The sequence below is a fragment of the Chiloscyllium plagiosum genome, unplaced genomic scaffold (genome assembly GCF_037043375.1).
Source record: "Chiloscyllium plagiosum isolate Xiang-an unplaced genomic scaffold, Cpla_swu_hap1 HiC_scaffold_35, whole genome shotgun sequence".
NCBI lineage: Eukaryota > Metazoa > Chordata > Chondrichthyes > Orectolobiformes > Hemiscylliidae > Chiloscyllium > Chiloscyllium plagiosum.
The window spans coordinates 18,290,694-18,311,501 of record NW_028270173.1 but is presented as its reverse complement, the minus strand read 5'-3'; the positions used below and the strand labels follow the sequence as shown (position 1 = coordinate 18,311,501).

At 47.3% G+C, this 20,808-nt stretch overlaps 9 non-coding genes across 9 annotated transcripts; all 9 read right to left on the bottom strand.

The window, feature by feature from the left end:
• Nucleotides 1–274: 274 nt before the first annotated feature.
• On the bottom strand, nucleotides 275–346 carry trnad-guc (transfer RNA aspartic acid (anticodon GUC)). Its single transcript has one exon. It is a non-coding gene; the product is annotated as a tRNA-Asp (tRNA).
• Nucleotides 347–1,969: 1,623 nt separating this feature from the next.
• trnad-guc (transfer RNA aspartic acid (anticodon GUC)) lies at nucleotides 1,970–2,041 on the bottom strand. Its single transcript has one exon. It is a non-coding gene; the product is annotated as a tRNA-Asp (tRNA).
• Nucleotides 2,042–3,664: 1,623 nt separating this feature from the next.
• On the bottom strand, nucleotides 3,665–3,736 carry trnad-guc (transfer RNA aspartic acid (anticodon GUC)). The gene has a single exon. It is a non-coding gene; the product is annotated as a tRNA-Asp (tRNA).
• A 1,623-nt stretch (nucleotides 3,737–5,359) lies between these two features.
• trnad-guc (transfer RNA aspartic acid (anticodon GUC)) lies at nucleotides 5,360–5,431 on the bottom strand. The gene has a single exon. It is a non-coding gene; the product is annotated as a tRNA-Asp (tRNA).
• Nucleotides 5,432–10,442: 5,011 nt separating this feature from the next.
• trnad-guc (transfer RNA aspartic acid (anticodon GUC)) lies at nucleotides 10,443–10,514 on the bottom strand. The gene has a single exon. It is a non-coding gene; the product is annotated as a tRNA-Asp (tRNA).
• Nucleotides 10,515–15,521: 5,007 nt separating this feature from the next.
• Nucleotides 15,522–15,593, bottom strand: trnad-guc (transfer RNA aspartic acid (anticodon GUC)). The gene has a single exon. It is a non-coding gene; the product is annotated as a tRNA-Asp (tRNA).
• Nucleotides 15,594–17,230: 1,637 nt separating this feature from the next.
• Nucleotides 17,231–17,302, bottom strand: trnad-guc (transfer RNA aspartic acid (anticodon GUC)). Its single transcript has one exon. It is a non-coding gene; the product is annotated as a tRNA-Asp (tRNA).
• A 1,637-nt stretch (nucleotides 17,303–18,939) lies between these two features.
• Nucleotides 18,940–19,011, bottom strand: trnad-guc (transfer RNA aspartic acid (anticodon GUC)). Its single transcript has one exon. It is a non-coding gene; the product is annotated as a tRNA-Asp (tRNA).
• A 1,637-nt stretch (nucleotides 19,012–20,648) lies between these two features.
• trnad-guc (transfer RNA aspartic acid (anticodon GUC)) lies at nucleotides 20,649–20,720 on the bottom strand. Its single transcript has one exon. It is a non-coding gene; the product is annotated as a tRNA-Asp (tRNA).
• Nucleotides 20,721–20,808: the final 88 nt, after the last annotated feature.

Here is a 20,808-nt window from a genome sequence, read left to right as displayed (position 1 = left end):
CAGTCAACGTTTCTGGTCCAGTGACCATTCTTCAGGACGGCATTTTTCATTTGTCGTCAAAAAGCAGGAAGTCTCGAATGGGTGCCTGGATAGATGAAAGTGTAAGTTTGCCAGGGAGAGCAGAATTGAGACAATTTTCGGTTTTGTTTGTTGGTCAGATTGTTTACAAGAGCAGACTGCTCGGACATGTGAATGCACACCTTTGGAGCAAACGGGACTTGAATACGGCACTCCGAGGTTGAGAAATGGAGCTGACCCCTCAAAATGCCACCGACTCCCCGGCGGGGAATTGAACCCCGGTCTCCCGCGTGACAGGCGGGGATACTAACCACTATACTACCGAGGATTGGACGGCGTCGCCCTCTGTTTCATTGGTATTAGATAGAATGTTCTTATGTGAAATTTTGATTTGTTGTCAATTTGAATTCTTCTTTAGATCATTCTGCTACCTCTGTGGAGATGATTCAGATATTAGTTATTGTTGTTTTCATGTTTGAATATCTATCTGTAAAGTAATCCGCTGCTGCTGTAAAACAGCCATTTCGTTGTGTCCTACCATCTGTGTTCAACTTCGTCCACTGCTGATCCACGCGCTCTCATTACCTGCCTCCTACAAACTGGTTCACACGCTGGCCTGTAATACAACACAAATCCAACAGCCTGGCTTCAATTCCCACAGCCAAATGGACTCAGCATGAAAGATTCCCCTTTTCAAGCTCATCCCCTCAGGTTCAACTACCACCCATCGATCGCTCCCTCATCAGAGAGCAGTGCTCCTGGAGGACGGTGGTGACTTTACTGTATGCTGCATCAGCTCCACTGTCAACGTCGAAACACTTTGCCAACAATTTCTTGATGTTTATAAAATCATGAGGATGAACAGTTAATCGCAGGGTTACTTCCAACTCACGTCAATCTCTGAGCCATGCATTTAACATCGAAACATAGAAAATAAGTGCAGGGGTAGGCCATTCAGCCCTTCAATTCAGGCAGAATCCGAGGAGCAGGAAAATCAGGATGCTGTCTGACTTGCGTTGCTTTTCCAGCACCACTCTAATCGAGACTCTGATTTCCAGCAACTGCAGTCCTCACTTGTGCCATTCAGCCCTTCAAGACAGCACCACCATTCAATATCATCATGACTGAACGTGGATCTGCATGGGTTTCTCTTCAGAAGGGTCGGTGTGGACTTGTCCGTCTGAATGGCCTGCTTCCACACTGTGGTGATTCTATGATGCCAACAGTGTAGGTTCAGTTCCTGCACGTGCAGCAGACCACAGTGAAGGTTCTGCTTTCTCAACCTTGCCTCTGTGTTGACCTACATGTTAACCCAGCCACTGGGCTTTGTCCTTCTATCGAGAAGAGCAGACAAAAATGCTTCTCAGATGACTTTGACTTTCCACTGTGGGTGTAGTACAGTCTGCCAGCAGCAGGGGATGGTGTTGCATCACCTTAATCGCAGGATCGGGTCCAATCTCTGAGGGGGACTGACCCCTTTTTGATGTGAGGGAGGGTGTAAAAAAACCTCACATTCATTTGTCGCTACCGGTTGCTTAAAGGTTTTCATTTGCACTCCGTTTGCGCGGGAGTTATAAGCCCACTGACGGGACGAAGTAACAAGAAAATCAGAATGGGAAACAGAAATTGCTGGAGAAAGTCAGCATCTGGAGTGGGGGTGAGAGTGGGGGAAGAACGCAGTCAACGTTTCTGGTCCAGTGACCATTCTTCAGGACGGCATTTTTCATTTGTCGTCAAAAAGCAGGAAGTCTCGAATGGGTGCCTGGATAGATGAAAGTGTAAGTTTGCCAGGGAGAGCAGAATTGAGACAATTTTCGGTTTTGTTTGTTGGTCAGATTGTTTACAAGAGCAGACTGCTCGGACATGTGAATGCACACCTTTGGAGCAAACGGGACTTGAATACGGCACTCCGGGGTTGAGAAATGGAGCTGACCCCTCAAAATGCCACCGACTCCCCGGCGGGGAATTGAACCCCGGTCTCCCGCGTGACAGGCGGGGATACTAACCACTATACTACCGAGGATTGGACGGCGTCGCCCTCTGTTTCATTGGTATTAGAAAGAATGTTCTTATGTGAAATTTTGATTTGTTGTCAATTTGAATTCTTCTTTAGATCATTCTGCTACCTCTGTGGAGATGATTCAGATATTAGTTATTGTTGTTTTCATGTTTGAATATCTATCTGTAAAGTAATCCGCTGCTGCTGTAAAACAGCCATTTCGTTGTGTCCTACCATCTGTGTTCAACTTCGTCCACTGCTGATCCACGCGCTCTCATTGCCTGCCTCCTACAAACTGGTTCACACGCTGGCCTGTAATACAACACAAATCCAACAGCCTGGCTTCAATTCCCACAGCCAAATGGACTCAGCATGAAAGATTCCCCTTTTCAAGCTCATCCCCTCAGGTTCAACTACCACCCATCGATCGCTCCCTCATCAGAGAGCAGTGCTCCTGGAGGACGGTGGTGACTTTACTGTACGCTGCATCAGCTCCACTGTCAACGTCGAAACACTTTGCCAACAATTTCTTGATGTTTATAAAATCATGAGGATGAACAGTTAATCGCAGGGTTACTTCCAACTCACGTCAATCTCTGAGCCATGCATTTAACATCGAAACATAGAAAATAAGTGCAGGGGTAGGCCATTCAGCCCTTCAATTCAGGCAGAATCCGAGGAGCAGGAAAATCAGGATGCTGTCTGACTTGCGTTGCTTTTCCAGCACCACTCTAATCGAGACTCTGATTTCCAGCAACTGCAGTCCTCACTTGTGCCATTCAGCCCTTCAAGACAGCACCACCATTCAATATCATCATGACTGAACGTGGATCTGCATGGGTTTCTCTTCAGAAGGGTCGGTGTGGACTTGTCCGTCTGAATGGCCTGCTTCCACACTGTGGTGATTCTATGATGCCAACAGTGTAGGTTCAGTTCCTGCACGTGCAGCAGACCACAGTGAAGGTTCTGCTTTCTCAACCTTGCCTCTGTGTTGACCTACATGTTAACCCAGCCACTGGGCTTTGTCCTTCTATCGAGAAGAGCAGACAAAAATGCTTCTCAGATGACTTTGACTTTCCACTGTGGGTGTAGTACAGTCTGCCAGCAGCAGGGGATGGTGTTGCATCACCTTAATCGCAGGATCGGGTCCAATCTCTGAGGGGGACTGACCCCTTTTTGATGTGAGGGAGGGTGTAAAAAAACCTCACATTCATTTGTCGCTACCGGTTGCTTAAAGGTTTTCATTTGCACTCCGTTTGCGCGGGAGTTATAAGCCCACTGACGGGACGAAGTAACAAGAAAATCAGAATGGGAAACAGAAATTGCTGGAGAAAGTCAGCATCTGGAGTGGGGGTGAGAGTGGGGGAAGAACGCAGTCAACGTTTCTGGTCCAGTGACCATTCTTCAGGACGGCATTTTTCATTTGTCGTCAAAAAGCAGGAAGTCTCGAATGGGTGCCTGGATAGATGAAAGCGTAAGTTTGCCAGGGAGAGCAGAATTGAGACAATTTTCGGTTTTGTTTGTTGGTCAGATTGTTTACAAGAGCAGACTGCTCGGACATGTGAATGCACACCTTTGGAGCAAACGGGACTTGAATACGGCACTCCGAGGTTGAGAAATGGAGCTGACCCCTCAAAATGCCACCGACTCCCCGGCGGGGAATTGAACCCCGGTCTCCCGCGTGACAGGCGGGGATACTAACCACTATACTACCGAGGATTGGACGGCGTCGCCCTCTGTTTCATTGGTATTAGATAGAATGTTCTTATGTGAAATTTTGATTTGTTGTCAATTTGAATTCTTCTTTAGATCATTCTGCTACCTCTGTGGAGATGATTCAGATATTAGTTATTGTTGTTTTCATGTTTGAATATCTATCTGTAAAGTAATCCGCTGCTGCTGTAAAACAGCCATTTCGTTGTGTCCTACCATCTGTGTTCAACTTCGTCCACTGCTGATCCACGCGCTCTCATTACCTGCCTCCTACAAACTGGTTCACACGCTGGCCTGTAATACAACACAAATCCAACAGCCTGGCTTCAATTCCCACAGCCAAATGGACTCAGCATGAAAGATTCCCCTTTTCAAGCTCATCCCCTCAGGTTCAACTACCACCCATCGATCGCTCCCTCATCAGAGAGCAGTGCTCCTGGAGGACGGTGGTGACTTTACTGTATGCTGCATCAGCTCCACTGTCAACGTCGAAACACTTTGCCAACAATTTCTTGATGTTTATAAAATCATGAGGATGAACAGTTAATCGCAGGGTTACTTCCAACTCACGTCAATCTCTGAGCCATGCATTTAACATCGAAACATAGAAAATAAGTGCAGGGGTAGGCCATTCAGCCCTTCAATTCAGGCAGAATCCGAGGAGCAGGAAAATCAGGATGCTGTCTGACTTGCGTTGCTTTTCCAGCACCACTCTAATCGAGACTCTGATTTCCAGCAACTGCAGTCCTCACTTGTGCCATTCAGCCCTTCAAGACAGCACCACCATTCAATATCATCATGACTGAACGTGGATCTGCATGGGTTTCTCTTCAGAAGGGTCGGTGTGGACTTGTCCGTCTGAATGGCCTGCTTCCACACTGTGGTGATTCTATGATGCCAACAGTGTAGGTTCAGTTCCTGCACGTGCAGCAGACCACAGTGAAGGTTCTGCTTTCTCAACCTTGCCTCTGTGTTGACCTACATGTTAACCCAGCCACTGGGCTTTGTCCTTCTATCGAGAAGAGCAGACAAAAATGCTTCTCAGATGACTTTGACTTTCCACTGTGGGTGTAGTACAGTCTGCCAGCAGCAGGGGATGGTGTTGCATCACCTTAATCGCAGGATCGGGTCCAATCTCTGAGGGGGACTGACCCCTTTTTGATGTGAGGGAGGGTGTAAAAAAACCTCACATTCATTTGTCGCTACCGGTTGCTTAAAGGTTTTCATTTGCACTCCGTTTGCGCGGGAGTTATAAGCCCACTGACGGGACGAAGTAACAAGAAAATCAGAATGGGAAACAGAAATTGCTGGAGAAAGTCAGCATCTGGAGTGGGGGTGAGAGTGGGGGAAGAACGCAGTCAACGTTTCTGGTCCAGTGACCATTCTTCAGGACGGCATTTTTCATTTGTCGTCAAAAAGCAGGAAGTCTCGAATGGGTGCCTGGATAGATGAAAGTGTAAGTTTGCCAGGGAGAGCAGAATTGAGACAATTTTCGGTTTTGTTTGTTGGTCAGATTGTTTACAAGAGCAGACTGCTCGGACATGTGAATGCACACCTTTGGAGCAAACGGGACTTGAATACGGCACTCCGGGGTTGAGAAATGGAGCTGACCCCTCAAAATGCCACCGACTCCCCGGCGGGGAATTGAACCCCGGTCTCCCGCGTGACAGGCGGGGATACTAACCACTATACTACCGAGGATTGGACGGCGTCGCCCTCTGTTTCATTGGTATTAGAAAGAATGTTCTTATGTGAAATTTTGATTTGTTGTCAATTTGAATTCTTCTTTAGATCATTCTGCTACCTCTGTGGAGATGATTCAGATATTAGTTATTGTTGTTTTCATGTTTGAATATCTATCTGTAAAGTAATCCGCTGCTGCTGTAAAACAGCCATTTCGTTGTGTCCTACCATCTGTGTTCAACTTCGTCCACTGCTGATCCACGCGCTCTCATTACCTGCCTCCTACAAACTGGTTCACACGCTGGCCTGTAATACAACACAAATCCAAAAGCCTGGCTTCAATTCCCACAGCCAAATGGACTCAGCATGAAAGATTCCCCTTTTCAAGCTCATCCCCTCAGGTTCAACTACCACCCATCGATCGCTCCCTCATCAGAGAGCAGTGCTCCTGGAGGACGGTGGTGACTTTACTGTACGCTGCATCAGCTCCACTGTCAACGTAGAAACACTTTGCCAACAATTTCTTGATGTTTATAAAATCATGAGGATGAACAGTTAATCGCAGGGTTACTTCCAACTCACGTCAATCTCTGAGCCATGCATTTAACATCGAAACATAGAAAATAAGTGCAGGGGTAGGCCATTCAGCCCTTCAATTCAGGCAGAATCCGAGGAGCAGGAAAATCAGGATGCTGTCTGACTTGCGTTGCTTTTCCAGCACCACTCTAATCGAGACTCTGATTTCCAGCAACTGCAGTCCTCACTTGTGCCATTCAGCCCTTCAAGACAGCACCACCATTCAATATCATCATGACTGAACGTGGATCTGCATGGGTTTCTCTTCAGAAGGGTCGGTGTGGACTTGTCCGTCTGAATGGCCTGCTTCCACACTGTGGTGATTCTATGATGCCAACAGTGTAGGTTCAGTTCCTGCACGTGCAGCAGACCACAGTGAAGGTTCTGCTTTCTCAACCTTGCCTCTGTGTTGACCTACATGTTAACCCAGCCACTGGGCTTTGTCCTTCTATCGAGAAGAGCAGACAAAAATGCTTCTCAGATGACTTTGACTTTCCACTGTGGGTGTAGTACAGTCTGCCAGCAGCAGGGGATGGTGTTGCATCACCTTAATCGCAGGATCGGGTCCAATCTCTGAGGGGGACTGACCCCTTTTTGATGTGAGGGAGGGTGTAAAAAAACCTCACATTCATTTGTCGCTACCGGTTGCTTAAAGGTTTTCATTTGCACTCCGTTTGCGCGGGAGTTATAAGCCCACTGACGGGACGAAGTAACAAGAAAATCAGAATGGGAAACAGAAATTGCTGGAGAAAGTCAGCATCTGGAGTGGGGGTGAGAGTGGGGGAAGAACGCAGTCAACGTTTCTGGTCCAGTGACCATTCTTCAGGACGGCATTTTTCATTTGTCGTCAAAAAGCAGGAAGTCTCGAATGGGTGCCTGGATAGATGAAAGTGTAAGTTTGCCAGGGAGAGCAGAATTGAGACAATTTTCGGTTTTGTTTGTTGGTCAGATTGTTTACAAGAGCAGACTGCTCGGACATGTGAATGCACACCTTTGGAGCAAACGGGACTTGAATACGGCACTCCGAGGTTGAGAAATGGAGCTGACCCCTCAAAATGCCACCGACTCCCCGGCGGGGAATTGAACCCCGGTGACCCGCGTGACAGGCGGGGATACTAACCACTATACTACCGAGGATTGGAAGGCATCGCCCTCTGTTTCATTGGTATTAGATAGAATGTTCTTATGTGAAATTTTGATTTGTTGTCAATTTGAATTCTTCTTTAGATCATTCTGCTACCTCCGTGGAGATGATTCAGATATTAGTTATTGTTGTTTTCATGTTTGAATATCTATCTGTAAAGTAATCCGCTGCTGCTGTAAAACAGCCATTTCGTTGTGTCCTACCATCTGTGTTCAACTTCGTCCACTGCTGATCCACGCGCTCTCATTACCTGCCTCCTACAAACTGGTTCACACGCTGGCCTGTAATACAACACAAATCCAACAGCCTGGCTTCAATTCCCACAGCCAAATGGACTCAGCATGAAAGATTCCCCTTTTCAAGCTCATCCCCTCAGGTTCAACTACCACCCATCGATCGCTCCCTCATCAGAGAGCAGTGCTCCTGGAGGACGGTGGTGACTTTACTGTATGCTGCATCAGCTCCACTGTCAACGTCGAAACACATTTCCAACAATTTCTTGATGTTTATAAAATCATGAGGATGAACAGTTAATCGCAGGGTTACTTCCAACTCACGTCAATCTCTGAGCCATGCATTTAACATCGAAACATAGAACATAAGTGCAGGGGTAGGCCATTCAGCCCTTCAATTCAGGCAGAATCCGAGGAGCAGGAAAATCAGGATGCTGTCTGACTTGCGTTGCTTTTCCAGCACCACTCTAATCGAGACTCTGATTTCCAGCAACTGCAGTCCTCACTTGTGCCATTCAGCCCTTCAAGACAGCACCACCATTCAATATCATCATGACTGAACGTGGATCTGCATGGGTTTCTCTTCAGAAGGGTCGGTGTGGACTTGTCCGTCTGAATGGCCTGCTTCCACACTGTGGTGATTCTATGATGCCAACAGTGTAGGTTCAGTTCCTGCACGTGCAGCAGACCACAGTGAAGGTTCTGCTTTCTCAACCTTGCCTCTGTGTTGACCTACATGTTAACCCAGCCACTGGGCTTTGTCCTTCTATCGAGAAGTGCAGACAAAAATGCTTCTCAGATGACTTTGACTTTCCACTGTGGGTGTAGTACAGTCTGCCAGCAGCAGGGGATGGTGTTGCATCACCTTAATCGCAGGATCGGGTCCAATCTCTGAGGGGGACTGACCCCTTTTTGATGTGAGGGAGGGTGTAAAAAAACCTCACATTCATTTGTCGCTACCGGTTGCTTAAAGGTTTTCATTTGCACTCCGTTTGCGCGGGAGTTATAAGCCCACTGACGGGACGAAGTAACAAGAAAATCAGAATGGGAAACAGAAATTGCTGGAGAAAGTCAGCATCTGGAGTGGGGGTGAGAGTGGGGGAAGAACGCAGTCAACGTTTCTGGTCCAGTGACCATTCTTCAGGACGGCATTTTTCATTTGTCGTCAAAAAGCAGGAAGTCTCGAATGGGTGCCTGGATAGATGAAAGTGTAAGTTTGCCAGGGAGAGCAGAATTGAGACAATTTTCGGTTTTGTTTGTTGGTCAGATTGTTTACAAGAGCAGACTGCTCGGACATGTGAATGCACACCTTTGGAGCAAACGGGACTTGAATACGGCACTCCGGGGTTGAGAAATGGAGCTGACCCCTCAAAATGCCACCGACTCCCCGGCGGTGAATTGAACCCCGGTCTCCCGCGTGACAGGCGGGGATACTAACCACTATACTACCGAGGATTGGACGGCGTCGCCCTCCGTTTCATTGGTATTAGATAGAATGTTCTTATGTGAAATTTTGATTTGTTGTCAATTTGAATTCTTCTTTAGATCATTCTGCTACCTCTGTGGAGATGATTCAGATATTAGTTATTGTTGTTTTCATGTTTGAATATCTATCTGTAAAGTAATCCGCTGCTGCTGTAAAACAGCCATTTCGTTGTGTCCTACCATCTGTGTTCAACTTCGTCCACTGCTGATCCACGCGCTCTCATTACCTGCCTCCTACAAACTGGTTCACACGCTGGCCTGTAATACAACACAAATCCAACAGCCTGGCTTCAATTCCCACAGCCAAATGGACTCAGCATGAAAGATTCCCCTTTTCAAGCTCATCCCCTCAGGTTCAACTACCACCCATCGATCGCTCCCTCATCAGAGAGCAGTGCTCCTGGAGGACGGTGGTGACTTTACTGTACGCTGCATCAGCTCCACTGTCAACGTCGAAACACTTTGCCAACAATTTCTTGATGTTTATAAAATCATGAGGATGAACAGTTAATCGCAGGGTTACTTCCAACTCACGTCAATCTCTGAGCCATGCATTTAACATCGAAACATAGAACATAAGTGCAGGGGTAGGTCATTCAGCCCTTCAATTCAGGCAGAATCCGAGGAGCAGGAAAATCAGGATGCTGTCTGACTTGCGTTGCTTTTCCAGCACCACTCTAATCGAGACTCTGATTTCCAGCAACTGCAGTCCTCACTTGTGCCATTCAGCCCTTCAAGACAGCACCACCATTCAATATCATCATGACTGAACGTGGATCTGCATGGGTTTCTCTTCAGAAGGGTCGGTGTGGACTTGTCCGTCTGAATGGCCTGCTTCCACACTGTGGTGATTCTATGATGCCAACAGTGTAGGTTCAGTTCCTGCACGTGCAGCAGACCACAGTGAAGGTTCTGCTTTCTCAACCTTGCCTCTGTGTTGACCTACATGTTAACCCAGCCACTGGGCTTTGTCCTTCTATCGAGAAGAGCAGACAAAAATGCTTCTCAGATGACTTTGACTTTCCACTGTGGGTGTAGTACAGTCTGCCAGCAGCAGGGGATGGTGTTGCATCACCTTAATCGCAGGATCGGGTCCAATCTCTGAGGGGGACTGACCCCTTTTTGATGTGAGGGAGGGTGTAAAAAAACCTCACATTCATTTGTCGCTACCGGTTGCTTAAAGGTTTTCATTTGCACTCCGTTTGCGCGGGAGTTATAAGCCCACTGACGGGACGAAGTAACAAGAAAATCAGAATGGGAAACAGAAATTGCTGGAGAAAGTCAGCATCTGGAGTGGGGGTGAGAGTGGGGGAAGAACGCAGTCAACGTTTCTTCAGGACGCCATTCTTCAGGACGGCATTTTTCATTTGTCGTCAAAAAGCAGGAAGTCTCGAATGGGTGCCTGGATAGATGAAAGTGTAAGTTTGCCAGGGAGAGCAGAATTGAGACAATTTTCGGTTTTGTTTGTTGGTCAGATTGTTTACAAGAGCAGACTGCTCGGACATGTGAATGCACACCTTTGGAGCAAACGGGACTTGAATACGGCACTCCGGGGTTGAGAAATGGAGCTGACCCCTCAAAATGCCACCGACTCCCCGGCGGGGAATTGAACCCCGGTCTCCCGCGTGACAGGCGGGGATACTAACCACTATACTACCGCGGAGTGGACGGCGTCGCCCTCTGTTTCATTGGTATTAGATAGAATGTTCTTATGTGAAATTTTGATTTGTTGTCAATTTGAATTCTTCTTTAGATCATTCTGCTACCTCCGTGGAGATGATTCAGATATTAGTTATTGTTGTTTTCATGTTTGAATATCTATCTGTAAAGTAATCCGCTGCTGCTGTAAAACAGCCATTTCGTTGTGTCCTCCCATCTGTGTTCAACTTCGTCCACTGCTGATCCACGCGCTCTCATTACCTGCCTCCTACAAACTGGTTCACACGCTGGCCTGTAATACAACACAAATCCAACAGCCTGGCTTCAATTCCCACAGCCAAATGGACTCAGCATGAAAGATTCCCCTTTTCAAGCTCATCCCCTCAGGTTCAACTACCACCCATCGATCGCTCCCTCATCAGAGAGCAGTGCTCCTGGAGGACGGTGGTGACTTTACTGTATGCTGCATCAGCTCCACTGTCAACGTCGAAACACTTTGCCAACAATTTCTTGATGTTTATAAAATCATGAGGATGAACAGTTAATCGCAGGGTTACTTCCAACTCACGTCAATCTCTGAGCCATGCATTTAACATCGAAACATAGAAAATAAGTGCAGGGGTAGGCCATTCAGCCCTTCAATTCAGGCAGAATCCGAGGAGCAGGAAAATCAGGATGCTGTCTGACTTGCGTTGCTTTTCCAGCACCACTCTAATCGAGACTCTGATTTCCAGCAACTGCAGTCCTCACTTGTGCCATTCAGCCCTTCAAGACAGCACCACCATTCAATATCATCATGACTGAACGTGGATCTGCATGGGTTTCTCTTCAGAAGGGTCGGTGTGGACTTGTCCGTCTGAATGGCCTGCTTCCACACTGTGGTGATTCTATGATGCCAACAGTGTAGGTTCAGTTCCTGCACGTGCAGCAGACCACAGTGAAGGTTCTGCTTTCTCAACCTTGCCTCTGTGTTGACCTACATGTTAACCCAGCCACTGGGCTTTGTCCTTCTATCGAGAAGAGCAGACAAAAATGCTTCTCAGATGACTTTGACTTTCCACTGTGGGTGTAGTACAGTCTGCCAGCAGCAGGGGATGGTGTTGCATCACCTTAATCGCAGGATCGGGTCCAATCTCTGAGGGGGACTGACCCCTTTTTGATGTGAGGGAGGGTGTAAAAAAACCTCACATTCATTTGTCGCTACCGGTTGCTTAAAGGTTTTCATTTGCACTCCGTTTGCGCGGGAGTTATAAGCCCACTGACGGGACGAAGTAACAAGAAAATCAGAATGGGAAACAGAAATTGCTGGAGAAAGTCAGCATCTGGAGTGGGGGTGAGAGTGGGGGAAGAACGCAGTCAACGTTTCTTCAGGACGCCATTCTTCAGGACGGCATTTTTCATTTGTCGTCAAAAAGCAGGAAGTCTCGAATGGGTGCCTGGATAGATGAAAGTGTAAGTTTGCCAGGGAGAGCAGAATTGAGACAATTTTCGGTTTTGTTTGTTGGTCAGATTGTTTACAAGAGCAGACTGCTCGGACATGTGAATGCACACCTTTGGAGCAAACGGGACTTGAATACGGCACTCCGGGGTTGAGAAATGGAGCTGACCCCTCAAAATGCCACCGACTCCCCGGCGGGGAATTGAACCTCGGTCTCCCGCGTGACAGGCGGGGATACTAACCACTATACTACCGAGGATTGGACGGCGTCGCCCTCTGTTTCATTGGTATTAGATAGAATGTTCTTATGTGAAATTTTGATTTGTTGTCAATTTGAATTCTTCTTTAGATCATTCTGCTACCTCTGTGGAGATGATTCAGATATTAGTTATTGTTGTTTTCATGTTTGAATATCTATCTGTAAAGTAATCCGCTGCTGCTGTAAAACAGCCATTTCGTTGTGTCCTACCATCTGTGTTCAACTTCGTCCACTGCTGATCCACGCGCTCTCATTACCTGCCTCCTACAAACTGGTTCACACGCTGGCCTGTAATACAACACAAATCCAACAGCCTGGCTTCAATTCCCACAGCCAAATGGACTCAGCATGAAAGATTCCCCTTTTCAAGCTCATCCCCTCAGGTTCAACTACCACCCATCGATCGCTCCCTCATCAGAGAGCAGTGCTCCTGGAGGACGGTGGTGACTTTACTGTATGCTGCATCAGCTCCACTGTCAACGTCGAAACACTTTGCCAACAATTTCTTGATGTTTATAAAATCATGAGGATGAACAGTTAATCGCAGGGTTACTTCCAACTCACGTCAATCTCTGAGCCATGCATTTAACATCGAAACATAGAAAATAAGTGCAGGGGTAGGCCATTCAGCCCTTCAATTCAGGCAGAATCCGAGGAGCAGGAAAATCAGGATGCTGTCTGACTTGCGTTGCTTTTCCAGCACCACTCTAATCGAGACTCTGATTTCCAGCAACTGCAGTCCTCACTTGTGCCATTCAGCCCTTCAAGACAGCACCACCATTCAATATCATCATGACTGAACGTGGATCTGCATGGGTTTCTCTTCAGAAGGGTCGGTGTGGACTTGTCCGTCTGAATGGCCTGCTTCCACACTGTGGTGATTCTATGATGCCAACAGTGTAGGTTCAGTTCCTGCACGTGCAGCAGACCACAGTGAAGGTTCTGCTTTCTCAACCTTGCCTCTGTGTTGACCTACATGTTAACCCAGCCACTGGGCTTTGTCCTTCTATCGAGAAGAGCAGACAAAAATGCTTCTCAGATGACTTTGACTTTCCACTGTGGGTGTAGTACAGTCTGCCAGCAGCAGGGGATGGTGTTGCATCACCTTAATCGCAGGATCGGGTCCAATCTCTGAGGGGGACTGACCCCTTTTTGATGTGAGGGAGGGTGTAAAAAAACCTCACATTCATTTGTCGCTACCGGTTGCTTAAAGGTTTTCATTTGCACTCCGTTTGCGCGGGAGTTATAAGCCCACTGACGGGACGAAGTAACAAGAAAATCAGAATGGGAAACAGAAATTGCTGGAGAAAGTCAGCATCTGGAGTGGGGGTGAGAGTGGGGGAAGAACGCAGTCAACGTTTCTTCAGGACGCCATTCTTCAGGACGGCATTTTTCATTTGTCGTCAAAAAGCAGGAAGTCTCGAATGGGTGCCTGGATAGATGAAAGTGTAAGTTTGCCAGGGAGAGCAGAATTGAGACAATTTTCGGTTTTGTTTGTTGGTCAGATTGTTTACAAGAGCAGACTGCTCGGACATGTGAATGCACACCTTTGGAGCAAACGGGACTTGAATACGGCACTCCGGGGTTGAGAAATGGAGCTGACCCCTCAAAATGCCACCGACTCCCCGGCGGGGAATTGAACCTCGGTCTCCCGCGTGACAGGCGGGGATACTAACCACTATACTACCGAGGATTGGACGGCGTCGCCCTCTGTTTCATTGGTATTAGATAGAATGTTCTTATGTGAAATTTTGATTTGTTGTCAATTTGAATTCTTCTTTAGATCATTCTGCTACCTCTGTGGAGATGATTCAGATATTAGTTATTGTTGTTTTCATGTTTGAATATCTATCTGTAAAGTAATCCGCTGCTGCTGTAAAACAGCCATTTCGTTGTGTCCTACCATCTGTGTTCAACTTCGTCCACTGCTGATCCACGCACTCTCATTACCTGCCTCCTACAAACTGGTTCACACGCTGGCCTGTAATACAACACAAATCCAACAGCCTGGCTTCAATTCCCACAGCCAAATGGACTCAGCATGAAAGATTCCCCTTTTCAAGCTCATCCCCTCAGGTTCAACTACCACCCATCGATCGCTCCCTCATCAGAGAGCAGTGCTCCTGGAGGACGGTGGTGACTTTACTGTATGCTGCATCAGCTCCACTGTCAACGTCGAAACACTTTGCCAACAATTTCTTGATGTTTATAAAATCATGAGGATGAACAGTTAATCGCAGGGTTACTTCCAACTCACGTCAATCTCTGAGCCATGCATTTAACATCGAAACATAGAAAATAAGTGCAGGGGTAGGCCATTCAGCCCTTCAATTCAGGCAGAATCCGAGGAGCAGGAAAATCAGGATGCTGTCTGACTTGCGTTGCTTTTCCAGCACCACTCTAATCGAGACTCTGATTTCCAGCAACTGCAGTCCTCACTTGTGCCATTCAGCCCTTCAAGACAGCACCACCATTCAATATCATCATGACTGAACGTGGATCTGCATGGGTTTCTCTTCAGAAGGGTCGGTGTGGACTTGTCCGTCTGAATGGCCTGCTTCCACACTGTGGTGATTCTATGATGCCAACAGTGTAGGTTCAGTTCCTGCACGTGCAGCAGACCACAGTGAAGGTTCTGCTTTCTCAACCTTGCCTCTGTGTTGACCTACATGTTAACCCAGCCACTGGGCTTTGTCCTTCTATCGAGAAGAGCAGACAAAAATGCTTCTCAGATGACTTTGACTTTCCACTGTGGGTGTAGTACAGTCTGCCAGCAGCAGGGGATGGTGTTGCATCACCTTAATCGCAGGATCGGGTCCAATCTCTGAGGGGGACTGACCCCTTTTTGATGTGAGGGAGGGTGTAAAAAAACCTCACATTCATTTGTCGCTACCGGTTGCTTAAAGGTTTTCATTTGCACTCCGTTTGCGCGGGAGTTATAAGCCCACTGACGGGACGAAGTAACAAGAAAATCAGAATGGGAAACAGAAATTGCTGGAGAAAGTCAGCATCTGGAGTGGGGGTGAGAGTGGGGGAAGAACGCAGTCAACGTTTCTTCAGGACGCCATTCTTCAGGACGGCATTTTTCATTTGTCGTCAAAAAGCAGGAAGTCTCGAATGGGTGCCTGGATAGATGAAAGTGTAAGTTTGCCAGGGAGAGCAGAATTGAGACAATTTTCGGTTTTGTTTGTTGGTCAGATTGTTTACAAGAGCAGACTGCTCGGACATGTGAATGCACACCTTTGGAGCAAACGGGACTTGAATACGGCACTCCGGGGTTGAGAAATGGAGCTGACCCCTCAAAATGCCACCGACTCCCCGGCGGGGAATTGAACCCCGGTCTCCCGCGTGACAGGCGGGGATACTAACCACTATACTACCGAGGATTGGACGGCGTCGCCCTCTGTTTCATTGGTATTAGATAGAATGTTCTTATGTGAAATTTTGATTTGTTGTCAATTTGAATTCTTCTTTAGATCATTCTGCTACCTCCGTGGAGATGATTCAGATATTAGTTATTGTTGTTTTCATGTTTGAATATCTATCTGTAAAGTAATCCGCTGCTGCTGTAAAACAGCCATTTCGTTGTGTCCTACCATCTGTGTTCAACTTCGTCCACTGCTGATCCACGCGCTCTCATTACCTGCCTCCTACAAACTGGTTCACACGCTGGCCTGTAATACAACACAAATCCAACAGCCTGGCTTCAATTCCCACAGCCAAATGGACTCAGCATGAAAGATTCCCCTTTTCAAGCTCATCCCCTCAGGTTCAACTACCACCCATCGATCGCTCCCTCATCAGAGAGCAGTGCTCCTGGAGGACGGTGGTGACTTTACTGTATGCTGCATCAGCTCCACTGTCAACGTCGAAACACTTTGCCAACAATTTCTTGATGTTTATAAAATCATGAGGATGAACAGTTAATCGCAGGGTTACTTCCAACTCACGTCAATCTCTGAGCCATGCATTTAACATCGAAACATAGAAAATAAGTGCAGGGGTAGGCCATTCAGCCCTTCAATTCAGGCAGAATCCGAGGAGCAGGAAAATCAGGATGCTGTCTGACTTGCGTTGCTTTTCCAGCACCACTCTAATCGAGACTCTGATTTCCAGCAACTGCAGTCCTCACTTGTGCCATTCAGCCCTTCAAGACAGCACCACCATTCAATATCATCATGACTGAACGTGGATCTGCATGGGTTTCTCTTCAGAAGGGTCGGTGTGGACTTGTCCGTCTGAATGGCCTGCTTCCACACTGTGGTGATTCTATGATGCCAACAGTGTAGGTTCAGTTCCTGCACGTGCAGCAGACCACAGTGAAGGTTCTGCTTTCTCAACCTTGCCTCTGTGTTGACCTACATGTTAACCCAGCCACTGGGCTTTGTCCTTCTATCGAGAAGAGCAGACAAAAATGCTTCTCAGATGACTTTGACTTTCCACTGTGGGTGTAGTACAGTCTGCCAGCAGCAGGGGATGGTGTTGCATCACCTTAATCGCAGGATCGGGTCCAATCTCTGAGGGGGACTGACCCCTTTTTGATGTGAGGGAGGGTGTAAAAAAACCTCACATTCATTTGTCGCTACCGGTTGCTTAAAGGTTTTCATTTGCACTCCGTTTGCGCGGGAGTTATAAGCCCACTGACGGGACGAAGTAACAAGAAAATCAGAATGGGAAACAGAAATTGCTGGAGAAAGTCAGCATCTGGAGTGGGGGTGAGAGTGGGGGAAGAACGCAGTCAACGTTTCTTCAGGACGCCATTCTTCAGGACGGCATTTTTCATTTGTCGTCAAAAAGCAGGAAGTCTCGAATGGGTGCCTGGATAGATGAAAGTGTAAGTTTGCCAGGGAGAGCAGAATTGAGACAATTTTCGGTTTTGTTTGTTGGTCAGATTGTTTACAAGAGCAGACTGCTCGGACATGTGAATCAAGTCCCGTTTGCTCGCACACCTTTGGAGCAAACGGGACTTGAATACGGCACTCCGGGGTTGAGAAATGGAGCTGACCCCTCAAAATGCCACCGACTCCCCGGCGGGGAATTGAACCCCGGTCTCCCGCGTGACAGGCGGGGATACTAACCACTATACTACCGAGGATTGGACGGCGTCGCCCTCTGTTTCATTGGTATTAGATAGAATGTTCTTATGTGAAATTTTGATTTGTTGTCAATTTGAATTCTTCTTTAGATCATTCTGCTACCTCTGTGGAGATGATTCAGATATTAGTTATTGTTGTTTTCATGTTTGAATATCTATCTGTAAAGTAATCCGCTGCTGCTGTAAAACAGCCATTTCGTTGTGTCCTACCATCTGTGTTCAACTTCGTCCACTGCTGATCCACGCGCTCTCATTACCTGCCTCCTACAAACTGGTTCACACGCTGGCCTGTAATACAACACAAATCCAACAGCCTGGCTTCAATTCCCACAGCCAAATGGACTCAGCATGAAAGATTCCCCTTTTCAAGCTCATCCCCTCAGGTTCAACTACCACCCATCGATCGCTCCCTCATCAGAGAGCAGTGCTCCTGGAGGACGGTGGTGACTTTACTGTATGCTGCATCAGCTCCACTGTCAACGTCGAAACACTTTGCCAACAATTTCTTGATGTTTATAAAATCATGAGGATGAACAGTTAATCGCAGGGTTACTTCCAACTCACGTCAATCTCTGAGCCATGCATTTAACATCGAAACATAGAAAATAAGTGCAGGGGTAGGCCATTCAGCCCTTCAATTCAGGCAGAATCCGAGGAGCAGGAAAATCAGGATGCTGTCTGACTTGCGTTGCTTTTCCAGCACCACTCTAATCGAGACTCTGATTTCCAGCAACTGCAGTCCTCACTTGTGCCATTCAGCCCTTCAAGACAGCACCACCATTCAATATCATCATGACTGAACGTGGATCTGCATGGGTTTCTCTTCAGAAGGGTCGGTGTGGACTTGTCCGTCTGAATGGCCTGCTTCCACACTGTGGTGATTCTATGATGCCAACAGTGTAGGTTCAGTTCCTGCACGTGCAGCAGACCACAGTGAAGGTTCTGCTTTCTCAACCTTGCCTCTGTGTTGACCTACATGTTAACCCAGCCACTGGGCTTTGTCCTTCTATCGAGAAGAGCAGACAAAAATGCTTCTCAGATGACTTTGACTTTCCACTGTGGGTGTAGTACAGTCTGCCAGCAGCAGGGGATGGTGTTGCATCACCTTAATCGCAGGATCGGGTCCAATCTCTGAGGGGGACTGACCCCTTTTTGATGTGAGGGAGGGTGTAAAAAAACCTCACATTCATTTGTCGCTACCGGTTGCTTAAAGGTTTTCATTTGCACTCCGTTTGCGCGGGAGTTATAAGCCCACTGACGGGACGAAGTAACAAGAAAATCAGAATGGGAAACAGAAATTGCTGGAGAAAGTCAGCATCTGGAGTGGGGGTGAGAGTGGGGGAAGAACGCAGTCAACGTTTCTTCAGGACGCCATTCTTCAGGACGGCATTTTTCATTTGTCGTCAAAAAGCAGGAAGTCTCGAATGGGTGCCTGGATAGATGAAAGTGTAAGTTTGCCAGGGAGAGCAGAATTGAGACAATTTTCGGTTTTGTTTGTTGGTCAGATTGTTTACAAGAGCAGACTGCTCGGACATGTGAATCAAGTCCCGTTTGCTCGCACACCTTTGGAGCAAACGGGACTTGAATACGGCACTCCGGGGTTGAGAAATGGAGCTGACCCCTCAAAATGCCACCGACTCCCCGGCGGGGAATTGAACCCCGGTCTCCCGCGTGACAGGCGGGGATACTAACCACTATACTACCGAGGATTGGACGGCGTCGCCCTCTGTTTCATTGGTATTAGATAGAATGTTCTTATGTGAAATTTTGATTTGTTGTCAATTTGAATTCTTCTTTAGATCATTCTGCTACCTCTGTGGAGATGATTCAGATATTAGTTATTGTTGTTTTCATGTTTGAATATCTATCTGTAAAGTAATCCGCTGCTGCTGTAAAACAGCCATTTCGTTGTGTCCTACCATCTGTGTTCAACTTCGTCCACTGCTGATCCACGCGCTCTCATTACCTGCCTCCTACAAACTGGTTCACACGCTGGCCTGTAATACAACACAAATCCAACAGCCTGGCTTCAATTCCCACAGCCAAATGGACTCAGCATGAAAGATTCCCCTTTTCAAGCTCATCCCCTCAGGTTCAACTACCACCCATCGATCGCTCCCTCATCAGAGAGCAGTGCTCCTGGAGGACGGTGGTGACTTTACTGTATGCTGCATCAGCTCCACTGTCAACGTCGAAACACTTTGCCAACAATTTCTTGATGTTTATAAAATCATGAGGATGAACAGTTAATCGCAGGGTTACTTCCAACTCACGTCAATCTCTGAGCCATGCATTTAACATCGAAACATAGAAAATAAGTGCAGGGGTAGGCCATTCAGCCCTTCAATTCAGGCAGAATCCGAGGAGCAGGAAAATCAGGATGCTGTCTGACTTGCGTTGCTTTTCCAGCACCACTCTAATCGAGACTCTGATTTCCAGCAACTGCAGTCCTCACTTGTGCCATTCAGCCCTTCAAGACAGCACCACCATTCAATATCATCATGACTGAACGTGGATCTGCATGGGTTTCTCTTCAGAAGGGTCGGTGTGGACTTGTCCGTCTGAATGGCCTGCTTCCACACTGTGGTGATTCTATGATGCCAACAGTGTAGGTTCAGTTCCTGCACGTGCAGCAGACCACAGTGAAGGTTCTGCTTTCTCAACCTTGCCTCTGTGTTGACCTACATGTTAACCCAGCCACTGGGCTTTGTCCTTCTATCGAGAAGAGCAGACAAAAATGCTTCTCAGATGACTTTGACTTTCCACTGTGGGTGTAGTACAGTCTGCCAGCAGCAGGGGATGGTGTTGCATCACCTTAATCGCAGGATCGGGTCCAATCTCTGAGGGGGACTGACCCCTTTTTGATGTGAGGGAGGGTGTAAAAAAACCTCACATTCATTTGTCGCTACCGGTTGCTTAAAGGTTTTCATTTGCACTCCGTTTGCGCGGGAGTTATAAGCCCACTGACGGGACGAAGTAACAAGAAAATCAGAATGGGAAACAGAAATTGCTGGAGAAAGTCAGCATCTGGAGTGGGGGTGAGAGTGGGGGAAGAACGCAGTCAACGTTTCTTCAGGACGCCATTCTTCAGGACGGCATTTTTCATTTGTCGTCAAAAAGCAGGAAGTCTCGAATGGGTGCCTGGATAGATGAAAGTGTAAGTTTGCCAGGGAGAGCAGAATTGAGACAATTTTCGGTTTTGTTTGTTGGTCAGATTGTTTACAAGAGCAGACTGCTCGGACATGTGAATCAAGTCCCGTTTGCTCGCACACCTTTGGAGCAAACGGGACTTGAATACGGCACTCCGCGGTTGAGAAATGGAGCTGACCCCTCAAAATGCCACCGACTCCCCGGCGGGGAATTGAACCCCGGTCTCCCGCGTGACAGGCGGGGATACTAACCACTATACTACCGAGGATTGGACGGCGTCGCCCTCTGTTTCATTGGTATTAGATAGAATGTTCTTATGTGAAATTTTGATTTGTTGTCAATTTGAATTCTTCTTT